We start from the raw sequence: 26,128 nt of genomic DNA on the forward strand, positions 1-26,128 counted from the left end.
ATTACTCAAGAGTCCATTTGGCTTCACCTTTTCCTATTCTCATTAGCGAGCAAGGCAATTTCATGGCTCTGTTCACTTCCACCCGGATCAATTATATCTTGGGACAAGCTTACTAAGATGTTTCTTAATAGATATTTCCCTCCATAAAAAATGCTTCAAAAGTGGGATGAGATTGTAAATTTTTGGCAAATGAATTGAGAACCATTGTTTTAATCTTAGGGGAGGTTTAATGGTAAGCTTGCTCAATGCTCAAATCATGAAGTCCCAGAGTAAATGCTTCTCGAGATCTTATACCATAACATTAATCTATTAAAAAAATAGTGGTAGATAATGCAGTAGGTGGTTCCCTAGTGAAGTTGCACCTCCACATGGCCTTTCTATTGATTGGAAAAGTGTATAAGCAAAATTGAGGTTCTAATACCCGAGAAACCAAACCTCCCCAGATTCTTTCTACCACTTCCATGGTCGAAAATGAACAAAGAAAGCAAAATGATGTAAAGAAGAAGAATATGGCAAAAATGATAACCCATCTCAAACTCTTGACAAAGCATGTTATGGGTGCACCTGCAAAAATGGTCAATGCCATAGCATCAAAATCTTATGAAGATGATGAAGAGGTAAAAAAGTTGGATGAGGAAATCCGCTCTTTGGATAACTACTCGGGGGGTTCCCTCCCCACCTATGAAAGAAAAGGTGAGATTCAAGGTTAGATGGTCCATGAGAGAGATAGAGATTATAGGGACCAAGAACATGACTATGACCGTTATATTCCTCCTCATGATTGGGCCAAAGCCAAAGAGTCGAGTACCATTGACCTTAAAAAATTCAAGACCGAGAATGTATTCAAAAGGATCTTAAATAGAGTAAAAGCAGTGGACAAAATGGTCCATGAGTTGAAAGGTGATTTTTCTTAACATTCTAAAACCGTGATGTCCCACTCCGCTTCTATTAAGCAATTGGAAACCCGAGTTGAGAAAATCTCCATGCAACTAAATTCTAGGCCTAGAGGTGGACTCCCTAGTGACATGATTGCTAATCCACAGAATAATGCCCAAGTTCTAGCAATTGCCATAAGGAGTGGGAGGGTACTTAATGAGCCCTTTAGAGGAGACGTGAGTGATAAGTTACTTAAGAATAAAGCAAGCAAAGTGATCCACCATAGAAAAGAAGCAAATAATGAGAAACAAATTGAGAAAAGTGATGAAGAAGTGGTAGAAGTTAGAAAGACACATGCTGATGAAGTACCAACCATCTAAGTTAATCCCTATTCCCTCAATGATTGCATAAAAGAGAGGAAGGTGACAAATTAAGGAAGTTGATGGAAAAACTTAGCAACCTATTGATAAATATCTCGTTGCTTGAGGTAATCCAAGAGATCTCGGGATACACTAAGTTGATAAGAAAAAGTTGATGGCTGAAAAGAAGGTTATTGAAGGTGAAACCATTGGGGTAACCTATAGGTGTAGTGCCATTATGGACAGAAAGGTTGCGGTAAAGAAGGATGACCCAAGAGAATTCACCATCCCTTGCACAATTGGGATGCATTAATTTGCAAAAGCTCTATGTGACCTTAATAAGAGCATCAAAATAATGCCTTTTGTCTTCTACAAGAAGCTCAGATTGGATACCCCTCCACCGACCTCTATGCGACTACTCATGTCAAACCGGTCCATCAAAAGGACGGTGACAATATTGTTTGATGTCCTTGTCAAAATGAAAAAATTTATACTCCCGAAGGACTTTATGGTATTGGATTGTGAAATGGACAAAGAGGTACCTATCATCCTTGTCCACCATTTCTTGGCCATCAGGAGAGCTATTGCTGATCTAAAATAGAGAGATAAAGTTTAGGATGCAAGAGGATGAAGTATCTTTCAAAATTTACAAGTCAAGAAAAACAAACCATGGAACTTCAATTAGTATCCATGGTAGATGTTGAAGATGAAAAGATAAATGCAGAAGGATTTAAAGACCCATATTGAGAAGGAAGGAAGGACGACATCATTTCGCAATGATAACTAAGGCGCTAGGTGGGAGGCAACCCACAAATGCCACGAGAGTGGCTAGCATTATTTTTGTTATGTTTTTGTAGGGTAGATGTTATCTTTTGCATATGAATAACTCATGCATTTGTGTCACTATGGAGTGCATTTGAAAAACTGAACAGGGGAGAAATATATCAAAATTGAGTAAAATACTGAACAGGGGAAAATAGGGGAGTAGAATTTATCTCAATTACTACAATTGTGGTCCCCAATCGCAAGTGTTTGTGATCGCGGTCCCTTAATTGCAGTCATGGCCACTTCAGTCATTTAACCCCTAGTTTCCGTCACGATCCCTTTCAAGATTGTACTCTATAATTTGGGTTGATTTCTAACCAAGTTTGTGTGCTCTCAAACAACATCCTTGCATCCCTCCTACATCACAACTTTAGTAAGTGTCATGAATCCATGCTTTTATTCATGAGAATAGGCCCTAGAATGCATAATTAAGAGAGGGCCTAAAGTTTTGATTGCTATGTTTTACATGTTATCTTATTTTATATTGGGGAAATATTGGTTTCTTAAACAAGGTGTGCATACAAGTGGGAACTCTTGAGTACCCAAGTATGTTTGGAAAATGTAGACAAATGCAATGTGCATGCCAAGTTTTTGATAATTTGCCCAAATGAAATTTCACTAATGATATTTATTTTCTAAAGGGAACATCCATCCACATGCTAGCATTATTCAAATGATCTTCATTTGCACCCATATTATAGAACATGCTAGTATCCTAAAATTATAAGAAATTTGAACATGCAGAGCTGATAACGAAACTGACCTCAGGTATTGCGACCATAGTCATAGATCGTGATCGCGAAAATGGAAATACGGTCCTGACTCGCGATTGCAGTAACTGAGGATAGTTTCCTATCATGCCAAAAATATTGCACTTCTAATTTTTAGTCAAGAAACACCAGAAAACTAGTCCAATGAACTCTATTGATCAATATAGCATAGCTTACATATTTAAAATGTCATCGAAAGATATAATGTGCACTTAATACTTTCAGGATACCCTCATGGATAAGTATGATCACATCTGATTCACGGTACTTGAGTGCCACACTTATTACTACAGTTATATTTCAAGGATAAAACTTCTCTCAGAGATAGGAATTTTCTTGGAAAATATATTGGAGAAACTACTGGCACTTTATGACAAACTTAAAGCAATAGGGTGGCAGTGCTTTGCCCTGGATCCATGCATTGAAAATGAGTAATGGGTCCTTTAATTTTATGCAAACATCAGTGAAGACTCTTTTTAGGACCCACTCAATGTGACTGTTAAGATTCTGGGAAAGCCGGTGAAAGTTAGGGCTAAAAAAATCAATGATGTTTATAGGCTCAAGCATGCTGACATGAGTGAATTCAAAGCGAAGGGGTGTAAATCGAAGAGTTAGTTGGCACAATGACTATGCTCTGAAAAGGAAATCTCGTGGACCAAGACTAAAAATAATATTTCCATGAACGACTTTACTTTCAAGGCTCAGATATGGTTTCACAACATATGTAGCCAAGTTTCTCCTTTTACCCACATGACAGTAGTCCTCAAATCACATTCTAGGATGGTCACCTGTATTCTAGATGGAATCTCTCTAGATGCTGGTCAACTCATGGTTAATTAAATAGATCATTTCAAGAACCAAAGTGATATACATCTATTCTTCCCCTTCTTTATTACAGAGCTTTCCAAAAAAATGAGTGTAGAAGAATATGCTAGTGATACATGGGTGTGCTCTAATACCCCCATTTACCCCTTGAGGATTAGAGGTGAGGGCGCATCTATCAAAAGAAAGAAAAGAAAGATCAACTTGGAAAAGCTAGTATGTAGTGAGCTTAAGTCTCATAGGCCAACCACCACGGTACTTCTTGAGGAGATTGGAGTAAATATTGCAACCATCAAAGAGATTATGTATAGTTTGCCCCACGGACCGAGATAGCCTTCTACCACTCATCATTATTATGTGTTTCTTACCGAATATGAGAAGTAAATTGATGATTAGGTCCTAGCCGAGTGATCCGATCATTAGGAAGATGGTGATGATGTAGAGTCCAACAGTGATAGCAGCCCTTGATGCTATTTTAGGGAGCACCCTTATCTCTTTTACCCTTGATTATTTATGTAGCGGGGACACTGCTACCTTTTTAGTTGGGGGTGTCGTATTTTTATTATTCATCAAGTTTAGGCCTGTATTATTGATATTTCTTCATACTTTTCTGCTCTTTTGGATAATTCTTATCTTTATTTTTATTTGGGTTGTAATATTCAGGAACTCTGATGGTGCCCAATTTGCATGGATTATTTATTTTGTTCTGGGTTTGTTACTTTGGTTAAATTTTAGTAGACGAAATTTTCTAATATGATTGGGTTTCTAACCATAGTTGCAGGGGAAGTCTAACTACCTATTGCTCCGAGGCCACAGAATGCAAAGTTTAAGTACCTGTAACATTGAAGATCTAGGATTGTATTAATAGCCATTGGTGAACTCTAATTGACCATATGGTGGGTCTCCCATGCTATGATTTACAATGTGAGGAGATATCTTGGACGGTTTCCACAATTAGCAAATTATGTATGGTGTGGATACAAAAGGAAACAACCCCCTCCGTTCGAATATTTTGCAAAATTCAAAGGCATGGACGTGAGAAACTTTGTGATAAAATTTTTCCCTATTTCAATGACTTCGAAAGTTGACTTTAGAAAAATAGTGTATGCTCTATATTTGTCTCGAGCGGGTAGAACAATCGAACCCCTTTGACGATATTCGCATTCATGTGTGTGACTTTAATTGTCTTTATCTCATCTGTACTTGTACTATCCAGAACTTGCCCCATTAGTCTTTCAAAACTAAATTTTTATTGTGATTGGTTGGTAAAATGATCATAGGATATCTTCTGATTTTGGAATTCCACTTTAACCTAAAGAGCCTACCAATACATAGGAGTTATCCCTAGTCACCGTCTTTGAGACTTTGGACTTTTCTTTGGAAAATGCATGACAAACCGTGACCCTTTTATTCATCCCCTCTTGAAAGCCATCCTCATTGAACTTAAGAATAAAATTGAGGCTAAAAGCTTAAGTTAGGGGTGGTGGAAAGAGAAGGAAGTATAGTTGAGCCACGAAATCATAAGAAGGTGCCTACTGACTTAAGCAAGTAAGCATTTTGCTTTGAAGAAAAGGAAAATCCATTAAAATAATAAAATGCATAGATTTTAAATTCATGAAAAATATGTGAAGAGCATGTGAATAAATCAAAAATGTAAAAGTAGGCAAATTAGTAAAGGAATAATAAGTGGCCCAAAGAGCAATGCATGAATGGATTATGATATAAAAGTTCAAGGAGGGTGTAGCCTTATTGTCCCAAGATAATTTCATACCCTACCCTAAACCTACATTACAAGCTCATAAAGTCCTTTTGTGATTCCCAACCAAGTGTGGTCATTGTTGTGGTGATTGAAAATAGGGGAAATCTTATGGTATGGTACTTGTTAACATGTAGAATTTCCTAAGAAAGTGAGTGTTTTCACTTAAAATTCCTTGTTAAAAGATTTCTAACTAGGTGTGTGATTTTTTTCCTTTCTCGTGAGGAAGCATGTGAACTAGTTGAGGTGGGTGATGTCAGCTTCTTCACAATGAGGTAAACAGAGGTATAGCATGATTGTAGTCAACATGTGAGTCATTTCTAGAGTGTTAGTAGTTGTTACATGGTTCCTCCCCAAAGTCTATTGCATCCTTCGCAATATCATTTTATGATGAGGGTGTCGTTAAAACCCTATTTTTTCGTGTGTGAAAAGCTTTGGGTGGTAGCAATCAAGTTTGAGTCATCATGATCATTGAGTGATAGAATAGGGGCATACATATGAAATTTTCTCATAATAAGGGGTAGGGTTGTTTGAGGACAAGAAAGGTCTTAAGTTTGGGGTGTTGATGAAGAGTACTTTTTCCACTTATTCTCACTAAACATTTGTGCACTTTACCTTGTTTTGAATAAATGACTTAGACATATTAGTAATAAAATACACTAATATCTACTCTATGTAGGCATAGAGTTGAGGAGATCAATAGATGTGGATTAGAGCTGAAAATGATGAAAAGAAAGCAAAGAAGAGTGTAGCAGAAGACCTGAACTACATCAACCTCAGTTACCATGACTGCAGTCCTCAATATTTGGTCACGGTTGACAAAACGATAAGCAGAATGCGGTCATGGCACACAGCCGCGGTCACGTGGACGCAGTCGCGGACAATCATGCACGATTGTAATTCAGCAGGAATATACCCAGGGGAAGATCTGGAAAAGCACTTAGGCGAATCCCAAACCATATATAAGAAAAAACCCTTTCTTCTTTGGGTATTGCTTACCTCATAACTAATTTTTATTTGAGAAGAAGAAACCCTAATTAGGAAAGTGTGTAACTACTCTTGGAGGATTAATTTCTTAGTAATTTTGTGAAGAATGAATGTTTTGGATAATCCTCATTGTATACTTGTCCTTACTTTCTTCATGAGTAGCTAAGTAATTTAGTCTTGGGATTATGCTGAAGTAAAGTGGAATTTTGTGTGGGTGTTGTTGTGTTTGCGTGATCTTTATTTGTTGGCTATGGATTCCACCATTCCTTGAGCTTATTAGTTGGAATTTGATGGGTGAAAATCCCAAATCTTCAAATGGGTTTTATGGGTGAAAACCCCAAACTCTAGAAACCCGTTCTCATCCTTGAAAGAGGGACTAAGGTGAACTTGAGGTAACCCATAACATCCTTAAAATAGGGTTATAGGGGTACAAAGTAATGGTGAACAATTGAGTCTATGGTTATTACCTTTTGTAATCTTAGAAATAAGTTTGAAGGTAGTGTAAGACATGTCAAGAGCATCATCCTCAAAATAGGGATGCTTCATTGAGGTGTTGGGTGATTACAAATTGCACACTTAGTAGGTGCTCGAAAGAGCCAATGGATGAAATTATTGTAGCTTTATTGAAAGATTGACCACAATGACTTTCGACTTAGACTATCCTTTGATCAATAACTAAAACTAATGTCAAACCATCATTTACCCACACACATTACCTTTAGCTAGACATAATCCCAAGACCCTCTCTATTCTCAATCTTAAATCAAAAGTGTTATATCCATGCTTTGTTAGTTGATGAACCATCTCCAAATTAAAATCCCTCTATTTTATTTTACATGCCTTATTTATTATCATTCTAGGTAAACTTGCAGTAACTTAGATACCCATAAGTTTTGAAGCGTATAATTCGCTCCTTCTGGATTCGAAGACAACTCTAGTTAGTTGTTTGAAATTGACCGCCTCACCCCTTAATCATAGGAGTGAGTTGAACGTTATCAACTGCCACCTTCCACGGCTTGGCGACAAACCCCTCTATTAATTCTCAATTAAAACCCTATTCAAACAATCTATTACCATTTATTAACCAAGGAAAATATTAGTGGTATGTCACATCATCCCATTACTTGTAAGTAATATCCATATCCAAACCATTTAGTGTAAGGGGTCCTTAGGTTACCTTTTCATACACCATATTAAATCCACTTGATACACTTCCATGTTCTCCACAAGCATAACCATTTATCCTTTTCAAACAATTTAGCATAAATCATTTATCTAGTTTAAAACATGCAAGAGCTCCATTAAAAGAAATCAATGCTATGAACTTATCTTTATAAGTATTTCAGCAAACACCTTGGGGGCATAATATAACCAAAACCAATTCCAAAGATCATTAAACCATTACAATGCAATCCAATTGTCTAAAACCACCGTTAATGCATACAAAATAACAAAAACCCCAAATAATAGTTGAAACCCATAATCATGAAATATCAAAACCATGAAATCCATCATATAAACAATGCCTTTAGTTGAAATTACAATGAGGGAAGAGAATAATGCCTTAAACTGAAGAATTGATGAAAAGATATCACCAAAACAATCCCTTAGTTGAAACCCTAGCTTTCTTGCCTCAAAATCTCTTGAGAGAATTATAGGATGTTTTGGAATAGTTCTAAGTGTTAATAAATAGAATAATATGGTAAATAACCTCCATAGCGTATTAGAAGTCGTGGGTCCTAATTAGGGTAAGTGTGGAAATGTCCATAATACCCCTATTTAAATCCCTTAAAAACCAGTCACACGGATACGACTTACCCATACAAGTCGCATCCTCCTATAGGATTGGTATCCACCACACATATCTAAACCTCAACCCTTGGATCAAACACTATCTAGTATATGACTCATCCAACCAAGTCGTAACCACAGTATACGATCCGTACCCATAACCCAAATCCCTAAATGAATAGAACACTTGGGGAATTGAAAATTATTTACCATATGAGTCTTGGGTACGACTCATACCTTGGCTTACGGCTCATAGTGAGCCACTTGTACATAGATCTAACCTAAGTAACCAAGTCTAAGATTAAGTTAAGGAACCAAATGACCCGTAATAGCCAATACAACTCGTACCCATTCTAGTTACCAAAACTATCCCACCAACTATCACTGGTCAGCATACTATAGGACCATACTATCCGTAACCCAGCATACAACTCATACCCATGAGTCGTACTGGGCCCCGAGAATGCTTTTCCAAGAAATTTTCTAAGGGTCAAAACCCAGGATATTTCAGTCTCCCCCACTAGGAACATTCGTCCTCAAATGACGGACAAGGTAGGGGCAACCACGCACACAGTCAATTGTATTATCAAACATCCCTTTAACAAAGTTGAAAAAAAAGAGGGAAAGATGCTAATCTTTCCCTTAACAAACTCAAAAAATAAAGATGTGTTCAAGAACACATACCTTCTACATGAATCCCAGGAGCAGAAAACAAATGCCGATACTTGGACTTCATGACCTCTTCCGCTTCCCAAGTAGCTTCTTCTACCTTATGATTCCACCATAGAACCTTAACCGAAGACACACCCTTGGTCCACAACCGAAGAACTTGCCTATCTAATATGTCAACCGGGACTTCTTCATAAGAAAGAGATTCCAAAATACCCAATCATTCCAGTGTAACAACCAAAGAAGGATCACCAAGAAACTTCCTCAACATAGAAACATGAAAGACTTGATAAACCAAACTTAAGCTAGATGGCAACTCCAACTCATAAGAAATATTTCCAACTCTCTACAAAATCTCATAAGGACCAATGAAATGAGGACTAAGTTTCCCCTTTTTGCCAAACCGTACCACTCCCTTCATGTGAGACATATTAAGGAACACTTTATCCCTGACCTTAAACTCTAGTTCTCTATGCTTAACACCCACGTATGACTTTTTGTAACTTTGGGAAGCTTTATGCCTATCCCAAAGCACCTTCACCTTCTCCTTCGCCTGATAAACCAAATCAGGACCAAACATATCCGTTTCTCCAAGCTCAAATAACTTAATAGGATATCTACACCTCCTACCATACGATGCCTCAAAAGGAACCATACTAATACTTAAATGATAGCTATTGTTGTAAGAAATCTCAACCAAAGTTAGATACTTAACCTAGTTTCCACCATTGTCAATCACACAGGCCCAAAGCATATCTTTTAATATCTGAATTGTTCTCTCCTCTTTCCCATCCAACTGTGGATGACAAATAGTGCTCAGACTAATTTTAGTCCCCAACCCTTTCTAGAAAGACTGCCAATAATGAGACATATACTGTGTACCACGACTAGAGATAATCAAAATAGGTACCCCATGCATCTTCACAATCTCCTGAAGATATAATCATGCATAATCCTCCATCGAAAAGGCAGTCTGCACTGGCATGAAATGCACAGACTTGGTCATCCTATCCATGATGACCCAAATTGAATCATTCTGATTACGAGATCGAAGAAGACCGGTAATGAAGTCTATATTGATCACTTCCCACTTCCATTCAGGCAAATCAATTTCTTGATACAACCCTCCTAGTCTTATGTGCTTAAGCTTAACTTGTTGACACACTGTGCACTTGACAATGAAATCAGCCACATCCCTCTTCATGCCATTCGATTAATAGATCTCCTTGAGATCATGATACATCTTAGTCGAGCCGAGATTAACAACATAGCGTGACTCATGTGTTTTAATCAAATCCCTTTACCGCAACCCTTCAACAACAGGAATACACAACCTCCCTTGGTAATGTAAAGTACTATCACCACTGATCTCAAACACCACTACCTTTTGCTCACCAATATCACTCCTGATTTTCATCAAGATAGGATCTAGCACTTACTTATCCTTAATCTCTGCACTAAGATATGATCGAACCACTTCTTGGACCATCACACCACCATTCTTAAAGTCTAAAAGACCAACTCTAAGATTAGCTAAGCGGTGTATATCCTTCAATAGTTCCCGCTTTCTATCTCCACATAAGCCAAACTCCCCAGGGATAATGTGCTAAGAGCATCAGTAACCACATTAGCCTAACCTGCATAGTAGTGAAGACTTATATTATAATCCTTGAGAGGCTTAATCCACCTCTTCTACCTGAGATTAAGCTCTTTCTATCTAAACATTTACTAAAGACTCTTGTGATCAAAAAAGATATCCACGTGAACACCTTACAAATAATACCACCATCTTTTAAAAGCAAACACAATCATCAAAAACTCCAAATTATAAGTAGGATAATTCCTTTTATGTACCTTCAACTGCCTGGAAGCATAGGCAATCACCTTCCCATAATGCATCAAAATACAACCAAGCCCAACTTAAGATGCATCACAATAAACCTCAAACACATTATTGCCTTTCAGCAAAGTCAGGATTGGAGTTGAAGTCAACTTATCCTTTAACTTCTCAAAACTCCCTTCACAAGCATCCTACTATAAAAAAATTTAACCTTCTCGTGAGTCAACTTAGTAAAAGGAGCAGCTATCGAAGAAAAGCTTTCCACAAACCGCTTATAATACCCGGCCAAACCCAAGAAGCTCCGAATATCGAATGGAGTCGTAGGCTTAGGCCACCTTTTCACCACAGTAACCTTATACGGATCCACCATGATCTCTTTACTAGAAATAATATGACCTAAGAAATTCACAATGTTCAACCAGAACTCACACTTAGAGACCTTTTCATAAAATTATTGTTCCTTTAGGGTCTGCAACACCATATGAATGTGATTAGCATAATCCACCTTACTCATCGAATAAACTAGAATGTCATCAATAAACATAATAATTAAAAGATCCAGGTACTGCCTAATTACTCTGTTTATCAAGTCCATAAATACTATTGGAGCATTAGTCAACCCAAACGATATCACCAAGAACTCAAAATATCCAAATCGAGTATAAAAAGCCATCTTATGAATATCTACCTCCCTAATCTTAAGATGATGGTACCCAGACTTAGTATCTATCTTATATAAGAAGTTGGCACCCTATTAATAATCAAACAAATCATATACCCGAGAAAGAGGATACTTGTTCTTGACTGTCACCCTATTCAATTGCATATAGTCAATACACATCCGAAGGGAACCATTCTTCTTGCACACAAACAACAGTGGTACACCCCATGGAGAAATACTAGGATGAATAAACCCCTTATCCAGAAGATCCTTAAGTTGCTCCTAGAGTTCCCTAAACTCAGTCGAAGCCATTCTATATGGAGAAATAGAAATTGGACGAGTGTTCGGAAACAAATCAACACCAAACTTTATTTCCCTATCTAGAGGAACACCAGGAAAATCATCCAAAAGAACCTATGGAAACTTATTAACCATAGGGACCGAAGACAAATAAGGACCTTCCGAGTCAGAATCTTAAACTCAGACCAAGTGATAATGATAACCCTTAGAGATTAACCTCCGAGCTCTAAGATAAGAAATAAACCTCCCTCTTGGAGCTAAGGAACTACCTTCCTACTCTATAACCAATTCACCAAGGAACTTAAAGATAACTCTTCGGTTCGACAATCCGCAGACACATAAAAAGAATACAACCAATCCATACCTAAGATTACATCAAAATCTACCATATAATACTCAAACAAATCTGCCAAGGTCTGTTTCCTACCAATAGATACCACACACTATTTCCTACCAATAGATACCACACACACCCTATAGACTCTATTAGAAATAATTGAGTCACCTACCAGGGTAGAAATAGAAAAAGGATCTGAAATAACTTCTGGATCAAAATCATAGCAACCTTATTTTACAGACAATCCTTGAGCCAATGACCCACCTGGACACACTTGAAACACTTGTCCTTTCTGTCCTTACAATAACCCCGATGAGTTGACCATAGAATCAATAAAGATAAGACAAAAAAACTCACTAACCTCCACTCACCTACGATTGGGCAACTTATGCCTGAGGATTATCACCGCCATGATGACGCCTATCTTCTAACTATTGTGGGTAAGATACACTAGAAGAAAAGGAGCACGAACTCCCTCACTTCTTTTTTTGTCACTTGCTAACATCTCTGCTACCCTGAGTCTGAGCACTTTCCTAATCAGAAAAACTGCTCCGCTTCCCTGACTATCCCCAAACTCGGCATGTTTCCTCTTTTCATCCTTAACCTACTGCATATGAATAGTTAACCTCAAGATATCCATATATTTAATCATCAAGGCAGTCTTGCTCTCAAGAATCAAATCTCTATTCAACTTGGAAGCGAACCTACTCATTCTCAACATCATATCAGCCACAAAATTAGGAGCATACCTTGATAGATAATGGAACTTCAAAGCATACTCCTTTAATGACATCTTCCCCTGCCTGGGGTTCACAAAATCCTCCATCTTTCCTTTCTCTTCTATATTACCTTTATCCCTATCTCACTCTTCATACCACTTATAATCAACATTCTTAAGTTGATAAGCAACAAAGTTAACACCCTCTACATTAGTGTTCTGCATCTTAAAAATTTTCTATCTCATCTAAGAAGCCCTGTGTATCATCCTCTACCTTTACCTCAGTAAAAGTTAGAGGACCCATCTTTATAAATTGACCAACCCTTATCCTCGGCAGACAAAGTACCAATCGCATTATGCTCTGTTTGATCAGAAACTAATTAGCCAATGACTTGAATAGACTGACAAAACTCTGTGCTCCGTATGTTGCCCTGAGGGACCTGAGGAGAACTAGCTGGAATAGGAGAAACTCTAGGACCATCAGGAATAGGACTATAAGATCAAAGATGTACTCCTGACATAGGACGTACCCCTTCATCATTATCACCAGATGGGATGGAAGAATTTTCTTGTGTTCTAGATCTAGGAGGCATGATCTGAAAGATAAACAAACAAGGATTAGAGGAGATTCTAGGATTGATAAACTCAGGCTTGAAGATAGAATAGCAAGAAAATGAAACATTCCTAAAAATTTTCAGCCTCTCTCTTATTAGTGTGGCACGCATCATACCCCTAAAAAGTCTCTACTCGATACGACTTTATGGACTTCCCAGTGGACCATTAACCTAAAGTTTTGATACAAACTTGACATGACCTGACCCTGGTCTTTGTCATAATGAGCATCCCAAGTCCAACCAGGACCAGAGATTTCCCCCTGTTACCCAAACCAACAACCTATGTCCAACCCTAGATGGGCTGAATTTCAAACATATAACAAGATAGTGTTATTGTTCTCATTAAGACTCTGGGATAGGGCTAAAACCGTGATCGATCCAGCTGAGTCTAATCATACCGCACCAACCACCCAACCATACCAAGCAAAACCATACACCATAAACCAAAGAAAATACCAAAACATAATATAAAAATCAATCCCAAAATGTAATAGAATCGAACAACCAACAATATCATCCAATGATGTCATCCCACCGGCTTATTCAAATGCCAAGGACGACACCAATACCAATCCTGCCCATACCAACCCTTAGAAGTACCACAAAGTCCTTACCCAAAAGAGTAAACAAATCCGGTTGGGACATACCCCCAACCATGGCCAAAACAAATATCCAAAACAAAAAGAAAAGTGTCTAAAGAAATCCATAACATAAAATGATTACTTCCAAAAGGATGGAAGCTTACAACTTTAGTCCAAATGTTTATACCGAATCTGCAGGCAAAATAGAAGGAGTAACCTACTCGGTTACTGCATAGCGTGGGTATCCAACCGCCAGTAGATGAGATTAGTGAATGACCGATATTATGAAACTTAGGGTAAGGATTGAATTTTGCCACTTATAAAACCAAGTAAAACAATCCATAATTCATATAACAATACATATATAAGTTCCAGGAAAAAAGGATCAAGTTTAGCATGCACTTAAAACCTTTACCTGGGCTGTATAGTTTTGTTGTCCTAACCACCCACGGGGGATATATGTTCAGCTCCCTCTACTAAAAGAGTCCTACTGCGTGTAGCTACACGACCGGGCAATATCTTATAGTATGACTAGTACATCCCTCCACTATAAAATATGACACTCCTATATGGTCATCAAGGATACCTCATATCAGCAAATATGAGTTTCTAGTTTTGGTCCCTTAGGGACCACCACCTTTCATAGCTTAGATACACACCTCACAATTAATGCCCAATTAAAACCCTATTCAAATAATTTACTTACCATTTATTAACCAAGGCCAATATTGGTGGTTTCGTCAAACTATCCCATTTCTTACAAGTAATATCCATAGCCAAATCATTTAGGTTAAGGGAACCTTAGGTTCCCTTTCCATATACCATATTAAATTAACTTGGGAGACTTTTATGTTCTCCACAACCATAACCATTTAGGCTTTTCAAACCATTTAAACCATGCATAAATCTTTTATCCAGTTTAAAACATGCAAGATTTCCACTAAAAGAATTCAATGCAATGAACATATCTTTATAAGCATTTTATCTAACATCTTGGGGGGCATAATATAACCAAAGGAAATTCCAAAGACAATTAAACCATTAGCATGCAATCCAATTGTCCAAAACCATCATTAATGCATATAAAAGCTTAATTAAACTATAAGAAACCATAACTAAGCATTTAATATCAAAAGCCCCCAAATAATAGTTGAAAACAATAATCATGAAACATCAAAACCATTAAATCAATCCTTTAAACCATGTATTTAGTTGAAATTACAATGAGGGCAGAGAATCATGACTTAAACTAAAGAATTGATGGAAGAAAATCACCAAAGAAAGCCCTAAAGAAACCCCTTAGTTGAAACCCTGGCTTCCTTTCCCTAAAAGCTCTTAAGAGAATTATTGGATGTTTTGGAATAGTTTCTAAAGTTTGATGAATAGAATAATAGGGTAGATAACACCTAAGTGCATTAGAAGTCATGGGTCCTAATTAGGGTAAGTAGGGAAATGTCCAGAATACCCCCACTTAAATCCCTTAAAAACCCATCACAGGGATACGACTAACCAAAACAAGTCATATTCTCATATACGATTGGCATCCACCACTCATATCTAGACCTCAACCCTTGGATCTAACATAGTCCTATATACAATTCATCCAACCAAGGCATAACAATAATATACGATCCATACCCATAACCCATATCCCTGGAAGAATGGAATATTTAGGGAATTAAATACTGTTTACCATAAGAGTCCTGGGTATGACTCATACCCTGTCTTACGACTCATAGTGAGCCATTCGTACTCAGATCCAACCTAAGTAACAAAGTCTAAGATTAAGTTAAGGAACCAAATGACCCATAACAACCAATACAACCCGTACCCCTAAGTCGTACCCATTCTAGTGACCAAAACTATCCCACCAACTAATACTGGTCAGCATAGACCGGACCATACCATCTGTACCACATCATATGGCTCGTACCTATAAGTCATATTGGGTACAAAGAATGGTTTTCTAGGAAATTTTCTAAGGGTCAAAAACCTGGATGTTCAGAGGTATAGACCCATTCTTATATTTTTCTATTCAGTATATTTTTTTCATTACGACACTTTTCTCCTACTTTGTAATATTCTCATGTGCACACTTTACTCAGATGTATGTCTATTCTCAATTTGTACTATAAAGAGTAATAGTCTCACTCAAAATCCCAATTATGTTCTATAAACCCATAGGTTTATTTATACCATAAGACTAACTAAGACTTTATACCCTAGGAAGGTATAGTATGCCTTTTTTGATAATGAATTTACATCAAACTCTATGTTTAGCTCATATAGTTATATGTCGGTTAAAAGTATCTCCAATAACCTTATGCTTTAGTATTTTCATGGCCCTCAGCTCTGTCTAGTTCATAGAATTCCAATTATATCAGAATATTTATGTATTTAGTATTTGTGATTACTAAAATGGGTCCTTGCATCTTAGTGTACCCTAGTAATATGTAATTGATTTAAATATTTTATTATTAGTACTTCAGTTTTATCTCTTTATAAATGGAATGTCTTTGTACACCTGTAGTTTGAACTTAGATAATGCATAACTTTTTACTTAGTTTATTCAACATATTACTATTATTCAGTTACATGTTTATTCACTTGGACATTGCATCAGTTTATGTTCCTCACTCCATATTCAGCATGTATTATGTAGTGTATATCTCACATGCTCAATACATTCAAAGTACTAACCAAATACTTTCCTTTGTGCTATATTGTGTTATAATATCAATTCTGATGTTGGAATCATGCATAGAACAATCTACTACTACATCAGCAATAGTATTTTGGTGAGTCCTTATTATTTAAGGACTAGTCAATAGTATTTTTCATTTATACCCTTTTCAATTTTTAGATAGTTAGATTTAGCTTGGGGCTTGTCCCAGTAACTCATCTTAATAAAGAATTTCAAAGTGTGTTAATGTGGGATTGTTATCTCTAGTGCAACGGAATCAAGGATACAAAAGGTGAAAACAAGTACAATTTTCTACCTAAATATTACAAGAAGTCCATATTACTAGGTCATGGTGAGTAGGAATGTAAAGTACTAAACCTGGAACTAAGGAAAGTACAGCAGAAGAAATACTAGAAGGAGATTAATTATCAGCAAATAGAGTTAGAACCTATCCCTACTAGAGCCTAAGTAGAAAGAATATATGGCCCTAACAAACATCCAAAATATCAATAAGAGAAGGTTTATAAAAAGGGTACCTAAGTGAAAAGGCTATTTCTCCTAATAAAGGGATTAGTCAAAATAATCCTTTTACAGACTGAAGGAGGGGAGCACACAATCATAACAAAATCTCTTATTACCTATCTATACAAAAATCATATAAAATATACAAATAGGGAGTTTGACAAAACTAAATTTACAAAAATAATGGATCAGCAGGTCTTTTTGTGGATAAGAGCTTGATTTAGCTCCATCAATGGAGAAATATAGAAACCTAAAATTAGTGAAAAAAGTTGTGTAAGAAAAGAGTAGTAATATAAAGGAAAACATTCAAAAAATGCAAATAATAGGGATAATACCATTTATAAAATTAAAGATAATTATTTAACTAGAAAGATTGAAATATCAACTTAGCTAAATCATTGACTAATAGTCCTGGTGAAAATATGAAATCAGAGAAAAACGTTATTGCAAATGAAGAAAATTCAATAGAGGTATCAAAATATGATCTTAACTTGTTTAGTATTGGCGATGAAATTAAAGGTAAATATGGTGAATAATATTTAGAGTCTAGAGCAATCATAGAAGTTGTTAATCAATATGAGCAAGCTATAACATTAGTAATCAGCAATGAAGAGGATGGGGAAAATAGGTATTAAACTCAAAATAAGATCAATCAGATAAGGATTTAATTGACATGAGAAATACATAACATCATTAATTCACAATGAATTGGATGGGGGAAGCAGTAATTAAACTCAAAATATCATTTGTTAGCCAGAGAAAATAACAAATTAGCTTTTTGGATGCTTCCTTAACTATTGATGTGTAACATCCCAAAATTCAAAGCCAGTATTAGAACCATGCTACAAGTACATGAAAAATTATAAGAAATCATGTTTTGGTAGTTTTATAAGTTAATAAGATATATATTAAGTCCATAAATAGCTCCTAGCTTGTAGACAAGTAAAAATATCCCTTACCAATTGAATTCTTGTGAAGAATAATGCTATAGTAAACTTCAAACGAGCATAAAATTTATATTACTAAGATTTTTGGATCTCAAGACTCACCAAAAGATAGATAATTTATTTAGCTTTTGAACGCCTCATGTTTTTCCTTGATTCAAAATTAGAGTAAAAGGTTATGGCCAATTTACTGAAGCACAGTCAAAGTTGCTACTGACGATGACTCTAGAGATAATGGCTCATAAGGCCACTACAAGTTGTAGGGTGACTTATCGACTTGGTAGTAGGAACTAAAAAATTTTTCCCAAATTATGAATTAGGCCACAAATCGTCCCCAGACACTATAAATCATAAGCCTCTCCTTAATCAACTGAATTTTCTCGAAGGCATCAAATAATAAATCTGGCCGTATCAACGTAGTCTCACTACCTCAAACCAACCAATAGAAGATTTATATCTCATCCTATAGAGAGCCTTAAATAGAGCCATCTAAATACTGGAGTGGTAGTTGTTATTGCATACTCGATCAAAGGCAAGTGATCATCTCAATTACCCTTAAAGTTGATAACACACTCTCTTAACATGTCCTCTAAGGGGTGAAAGGTTGTACTAAGATAAACTTGGGTACCAAGACCCTTCTAAAAACCCTTCCAAAAATGAGAGTTAAACTGAGTACCTCTATCTGAAATATTGGACAATGGGACTCCATGCAATCTAACCATCACTCTAATATAGAGCTTGGCCTAATTCTCGACTGAATAAGAAGTACAGACTGGCAAAAAATAGGCTAATTTGGTCATTCTGTCCACAGTAACCCAAATTAAATCATGCTGGCATCATGAATGAGGCAACCCTATCACAAAATCCATATTTACCTCTTCCCACTTCCACGTGAGGATGCTAAACTCCTGCATAGTGCCACTAGGCCTTTGGTTCTCAACCTTAACCTACTGACAATTAGCATACTTGGCTAAATTTCTGCAGTTCCCTTTTTATACTACTCCACCAATAGATTTCTCATAAATTATGGTACATCTTAGTAGCTCTTAGGTGAAGAGAGTAGTGCGTACCATGCGCTTCTAGAAGAATTCACTATCTTAAACCATCTATACATGTCACACATAGTCTACCCTGGCAATGTAACACACTATCTCTCCCTTGGGAGAAAACCTTTACTTTTTGATCTCTAACAGACTCCTTCAACTTAACTAGACTGAGGTCCCTATCTTTCTTTTCTTTCACCTCAACAACCAAAGAAAATTCCAAACTATTTTGAACCTATTCACTACCCTCAACTGAGTCAACCAAATGAATGCCTAATCTAGCCAACTGATGAACCTCCTGAACTAACTTTTTCTCATAATTCTCTACATGAGCAAAACTACCTATAAACAATATACTAAGGGCATCTACGACTATATTGGTCATGCTCTGATGATACAAAACACTTATATCAAAATCATCCAATAATTCTAAACACCATCTCTAATGAAGATTTAACTCTTTCTGTGAAAACACATACAGTAAACTTTTATGATCTGTGAACACATCAACATGCACCCCATACAGATAATGCCTCCAAATTTTCAAGGCAAACATAATAGCTGCTAACTTTGATGATGGGTAGGATAATTCTTTTTATGGGGCTTAAGTTATCTAGAGGCATAGGCTATGATCTTACCTTTCTGCATCAAAACATAACCCAAACCAACTCCATAAGCATCACAATAAACAAAAAACCCATCTAAAATATCTGGCAAGGTCAAAACTGGGGCAAAGGTGAGTCGAGTCTTTAACTCCTGAAAACTCTTCTCATAGGAATCTGACTACTAAAACCTGACTTTTTTTTGAGTCAATATAGACATAGGGGATGCAATATATGGAAACCCTTTGACAAACCATCTGTAATAGAAAGCCAAACCCAAGAAACTCTTGATATCTAATAGAGAAATGGGTCTGGGCCAGTTTCTCACTGCTTTGGTCTTTTGAGGGTCAACTATAATGCCATCACCAAAAAGAATAGGGCCAAGAAAATCTATTGATCTTATCCTGAACTCATACTTACTAAATTTTGCAAATAACTGATGGACTCTAAGAGTCTACAATACTATTCTGAAGTGATCTGTATGATCAGTTTCATTATGGGGATAGACAAGGATGTCATCTATGAAGACTAGGACAAACTTGTCCAAGTATTTCTTGAACACTTTTTTTATCAAGTCCATGAAAGTTGTTGGGGCATTCGTTATACCAAAGGACATAACTAGAAATTCAAAGTGATCATACCAAGTTTTGAAAGTTGTTTTTGAAATGTCACATTCTCTGACTCTGAGCTAATGATAACCAAATTTGAGGTCTATCTTAGAGAAATAACTGGCACCTAAAGTTGATCGAACAAGTATTCAATAGTGGGGAGTGGGTACTTATTCTTGATTATGACTTTGTTCAACTGACGGTAATTGATGCACATTCTGAGCAAATAGTCTTTCTTTTGCCCAAAAAGGACTGGAAGGCCTCATAGGGAAATACTAAGCCTAATGAATCTCTTATCTAAGAGATCTTTCAACAATTCTTTTAACTCCCTAAGATTCGCAGAAGCTATTCTATAGGTTCGATTAGAGATAGGCTAGGTATCTAGAAGAGATTCTATTCTAAAGTTGTTTTCCCTTTTGGGTGGAACTCCGGGAAGATCTTTGGGAGACACATCTAGAAATTTCCAAACTACTAAAATTGACTCAATATTTGGAATCTCAAGATTAGAGTCCTTAACTCAAAAAATATGGTAGACACACCCCTTGGATATTATTTTTCTCGCTCGAATGTACGAACAAAGTTGACCCCTAAGTGTTAAAGTACTACCCCTCCATTCAAGGATTGGTTCATTCGAAAACCAAAAATGAACAACTCTGTTTCTATAATCAACTGAAAAATAGCATGTGTGGAGCTAATCTATATCGAGAATGACATTAAAAGTAGTCATATCTAATTTCACAAGATTAACTGAAGTGACTTTCTGGGTTATTGTGATCGAACAGTTCCTGTATACCCACTTAGATATAATAGAGATACCTACTGGAGCGAACACTGACAAGGGTTCTGCTAAGGGTACAGGACTAATACTAAAATTCACAGCTATATCAGGGGTTACAAAAGAAAAATAAGCTCTCAAGTCTAACAAAGAATAAACACGTAAATGAAAGACCTGTAGTATACTCGTAACAACATTAGGAGAAATTTCTTGATCATGATAGGACTGGAGTGTATACAATCTATTCTGGCACTGATCGTTGGTGGCACTGGAAGTGCCGTCCTGCTGAATTGGGTGTCCAGCTGGAACTGATGGCTGACTTGACTAGCCCAGCTATCATGACTCTCTCCACTTCTAAGCAACTAATTGACATTCTTTGAACCTGTGGCCTAGCTTTCCACATCTAAAACATACATCACTGCCAGTTTTGAACATACCCTAATGATTTATACCATATTTCTAGCAAAGAGGGTTGGTACGATCACTATTTGCACTACCCTAAGGCTTAGATCCTGGCGCCCTATCCTTATTTTCATTCCTAAACTTTGGTACTAGTGTACTAAATGAGGATAGAATTGGGGCTGAAAGCTTCTGTCAAAATTAAGAATGGTTACCACCTTTTGACTTTGGCTGAGCAAAACTAAAGCTACCCATTCTGTCTCTCTTACTCTCCCTCTTCTTCTTCTTAAGCTTCTACTCCTCAATCTGTTGAGCATAGGTAATAGTCCTAGATATTTCTATCTCTTTAATCAATATAGCAGTCCTGTACTCTTTTACCACTCTATCAGATATGCCTAACACAAACTTACTCATTCTAGACTAGTTATCAAACACCACATGAGGAGCATACCATGCCGCAGGGTAAACTTAAGTAAATACTCCTTCACGCTCATACTACCCTGCTTAATATTTATAAACTCCACTATCTTAGCTTTTCTTAACTCTAAACGAAAGAATCTATCTAAAAAGGTTGTAGCAAACTCCTCCTACTCTATAGGCCCTACATCTGTGCCCCTGTCCTTCTTCCACTACTTAAACCAAGTGTGAGCCACATCCTGCAACTAGAAAGCAACCAACTTTAAACTCTCACTAGAAGTTATAGCTATAATATTTGTTACCTTTTAAACCTTGTCAAGAAAACCCTATGGATCCTCATCAGACTTGGATCATAAAAACTAAGGGAGATTCATTCGGGTGAAGTCGCCAATCCTAGCTGCGGCTGTATTAGCCATTGGGTTGGCTAGAATAGCAGCTGGCCGGTTGTTTTGAGACTACTGAGTGGGATAGAGTAGTGAATGCAGCTCTAAACTCGGCTTGAGAAACATGCTTATTAAGGGGATTTTCCTGAATAGGCAAAGGTGCGAGCTAGTTCCCATTTCTTCTTTCGTTGTTTTTCTGGGAGGCATGTTCTATAAACGGAAGGAATATTGAATTAGAAAGAGATTTTAAGCTAAGCCCATGCTCACTTGCACAACATGAATACTAAAAGAAGGGATACTTTTCCTAAAACACCTTGTAGTCTCTTAGCCATAAGTGTGGGATACTTTACACCCTTCCACAAGAGTCTAATCACTAAAGCTTTCAGTCTCCCTAGGATACTTTAAAACCTTAGGCTCTGATACTAAGTATCTAATGACACAAAAATACACCATGGTCACCTCATGGTGCTTAGGTCCTGAAAGACCATAAGATAGCCCATGCACTGGTACCTGTTATAAGCACTGAATAATATACTAAAAATAAAAGACATGTGCAGAAGTAATCTAAAGATTCCATAAGGTTTTATAAAAATAAATACCGATAACAATACTGAATCATAGTTCTGAGCTTCTAAAAACATACTAAAAATGCTACAAAAACAACTGAATAATTTTTTATCGATTTGAATATCTGAAAGCCTCTAAAACTTACTGACTGTGGAGTTTTTGGGACAAGTCCCCAACTAACTCCGATTGACTAGCTAACTGAACTATTGGCATACGGAATATAAGATAAACTTTTCTTTAAAGTATGAGGAGTCACCACTGGTGCTGATGTTGGCTAGTTGATCCTCTCTAAGCTCGGTCAATAAATTAAGCATTTGAACCTATGATATAAGACATCATAGCATAAAAAATAAGTATACGATTAGTACTTTGAATATACTGATACATGAGATGAGGTTAGGCTAAAATGCATGAGTTAACTGAACAAAAAGTAATAACTATCTGAATAACATAACTTAGTAAACAAGTATAAAAGCTGAACTACTGAAAGTACAAGACCAAGTATGCAATCTTTATAGAATAATCTGTGTAACTTAAATACTGAAATATGGTAACTGAATAACTGATAATCTTAATGTCATGTTCAAGAAACATAAAATAAATACTATACTAATTACGGGACTGAGATTGTAAAAGCTATCATCTAACTGACATACCTTGTTCAAAACTAATTAGGGGTCCAACCTGTAATCCCTAGTTGGAAGGGGTGTCAATACTGTGCCACGGGTACTAACAATGGCTGTGTGGATCCACTAAACTATAGAAGAACAAAAATTTCAAGCCTAAATTAACGGGTGACACCTGGGTGGAGTAAAGCCTAATTTGATGGGTGACCCCTGGGAGGTAGTCAAGCCTAAACTAATGGGTGAGTCCTCATAACCCATGCTGGCTATGTAGTTCTTAAAGATGGGGACTGCTACTAACAACTCTACCTAACTAATGGGGAAGTCATCATCCTGCATTAGCTCGGTGCTAAATCCTACTCCCAACTGAAAGATACTAATTTCTGGACCGATCTTAGCTTAACTTATTTTGATAACTGATTGAACTATTACTGTTTATGGTTTATCTACAAACCATTCTGAAAGTACTACAACTGACTATTTAAATAGCTAAGTTTTTGGGTATACATAACCCTCATGACTCGATAGAAATATCAATAAGAATACATAAGATAATTTAAAACCATAATATGTACGCATTACCCTAAAATCATTACTTAGGCGTTTCATCAAACACTTGAGGGTCATATTTAAAGTATGAGGATAGTTTAAAACATATGATCACTCACATGGCTACAATACTAAATAATAAACTAGGGATTTAACAAGAAAACATCATAAATCCAACGTACAAATTTTAATTCCAACAATAACTCCTTGTAAACATCATGTATAATCAAAAAACCATAAAGATTTATGGAGATAGTTTTACTGTAAGCATGTAAATTCATGATTCAAAATTTAAAAATAGGTTTTTGAACTCCATGGTGAAAGGAAACCATGGGCAGACATCACACATACCTTAATTAAATAATTCTTTGAAGGTCTTAGTAATTTCTTGAGAATTGATCCTGAAAGTTGAAGGGGCTAGTGTTTGTTCTTAAGAGGAAATGTTTTCAATTGAGTTAAAATAGGAAATAAGAGGCAAATAATGCTCTTTTGAGACCCTAATCCCATGTTATAACCGAGATAAAGTATGGTAAAAAGACTAAAATACCCTCCTCCACTCAGAATTAAATAAACTGATCATGGATAGTAATGCGATAATTGACGCATAGCATCACTCAGTCGACATGCTAGGAGTTGTGTCTCTTTGTACCCTACCAATGATATAAGCAGCATGTCATGGTCATATCATGCTGACTCACTAGTTTGAACATCCAAACAACCCTCAAACCTCATCTAAAAAATCTAAAACTTACTCGAGACATGCTATCGACCACCCCGATCATGAATCAACTTAAAAATTAACATTCTAAGGAAGGGAAGGTCAGAATTAAAATCATTGAAATATAAGAGGCTTTTGAAATGACTAAGTCTTAACACTTAGTAAAATTTTTCTAAGTCAGTAAAATTTTTCTAAGTCTTTGACCCCTTTAGCATGCAATAGTAAGTTGAAATGATCTAGGATTTTATGGGTTCTTATACTATCCTTATTATTACTATTTTTGTTGTCTTTTGATATTTATTATATTGAGCTCTAGAGGTTAGGATAATGGGTTAGTCTTCATCCCACAGTGAGCTTAAGATATCCATCACAACTAGGACCTATTTTGGGTCATGACAAGCTTAGAATAAAAGCACGGTTTAGGTTCGTTAGGTTTCTATAAAACCATGTCGAGTAGATTTATTTTTATGGTTTTGTAGCATGCCACATTTATAAGGGGGAGGCTACGATGCATTAAGAAATGTTTTCCTTTCTAATGTTTTATTTTGGACTATAGAGTCTAGTTACCTTGAATCTTCTCTACGTCCTGGCTTACTCATATTTCAAATTATGCCTCCTCAAAGATCTGATAATAATAGAAACTTTATTAGAACCTCTATTCCACTTAGGGAAGATAAAAAGAGAACTCGCCCTATTGACATAATGCACACCCATTCTATGGTCCTTGCTTGTAATTTTACCACTTTATATGGGTTTCCATCAAACCTTACTAGCCCTCTTCGGCCTTCCCATATGGTGATACTTATTCTTAGTTATCTAAGGTAGACATCTTTAATATGAAGTACCATCAGTCTATTCATATACTTGCTCAACTGGTGGCATTTAAAGCTCGTTGGTCCGATCATATTGGTGTTATTTTTAGTTCATCTGAGGTAACTCGAGTTGGATAGTTTATGAGGTTTAATCCCACAATCTTTATAGGCTCTAAGGTTGAGAAGGATCTATAAGGGTTTACTGATGAGATAGAGAAAATATTTAGAGTAATGAATGCTACAAATTTAAAGGGTGTGGGTTTTGATGCCTATCAATTAAAGAATATGTACCAGTTGTATGAGGTGTAGAAAGTTATGAAGGATATTAATGCTGAGTAGGCAATGTTGGATGAGTTTTCAGGTGCCTTCCTTGATCACTACTTTTTTTAGGATTTGAAGAAGGCTAAGTCGAAGAGTTTGTGAACTTGAAGTAGGGTAAGATGAGCATTAAGAAGTATGCTTTGTAGTTAAAGCAATTATCCTACTATGCTCCAGATTTGGTGTCTAATATATGGTCCTAAATAAGAAAGTTTACTTTTAGGTTGTCTGTCACTTGGTGTTGGAACATAAGGTTGTT

This window comes from Capsicum annuum, chromosome 7 (genome assembly GCF_002878395.1).
Source record: "Capsicum annuum cultivar UCD-10X-F1 chromosome 7, UCD10Xv1.1, whole genome shotgun sequence".
In the NCBI taxonomy this organism is placed as follows: Eukaryota; Viridiplantae; Streptophyta; class Magnoliopsida; order Solanales; family Solanaceae; genus Capsicum; species Capsicum annuum.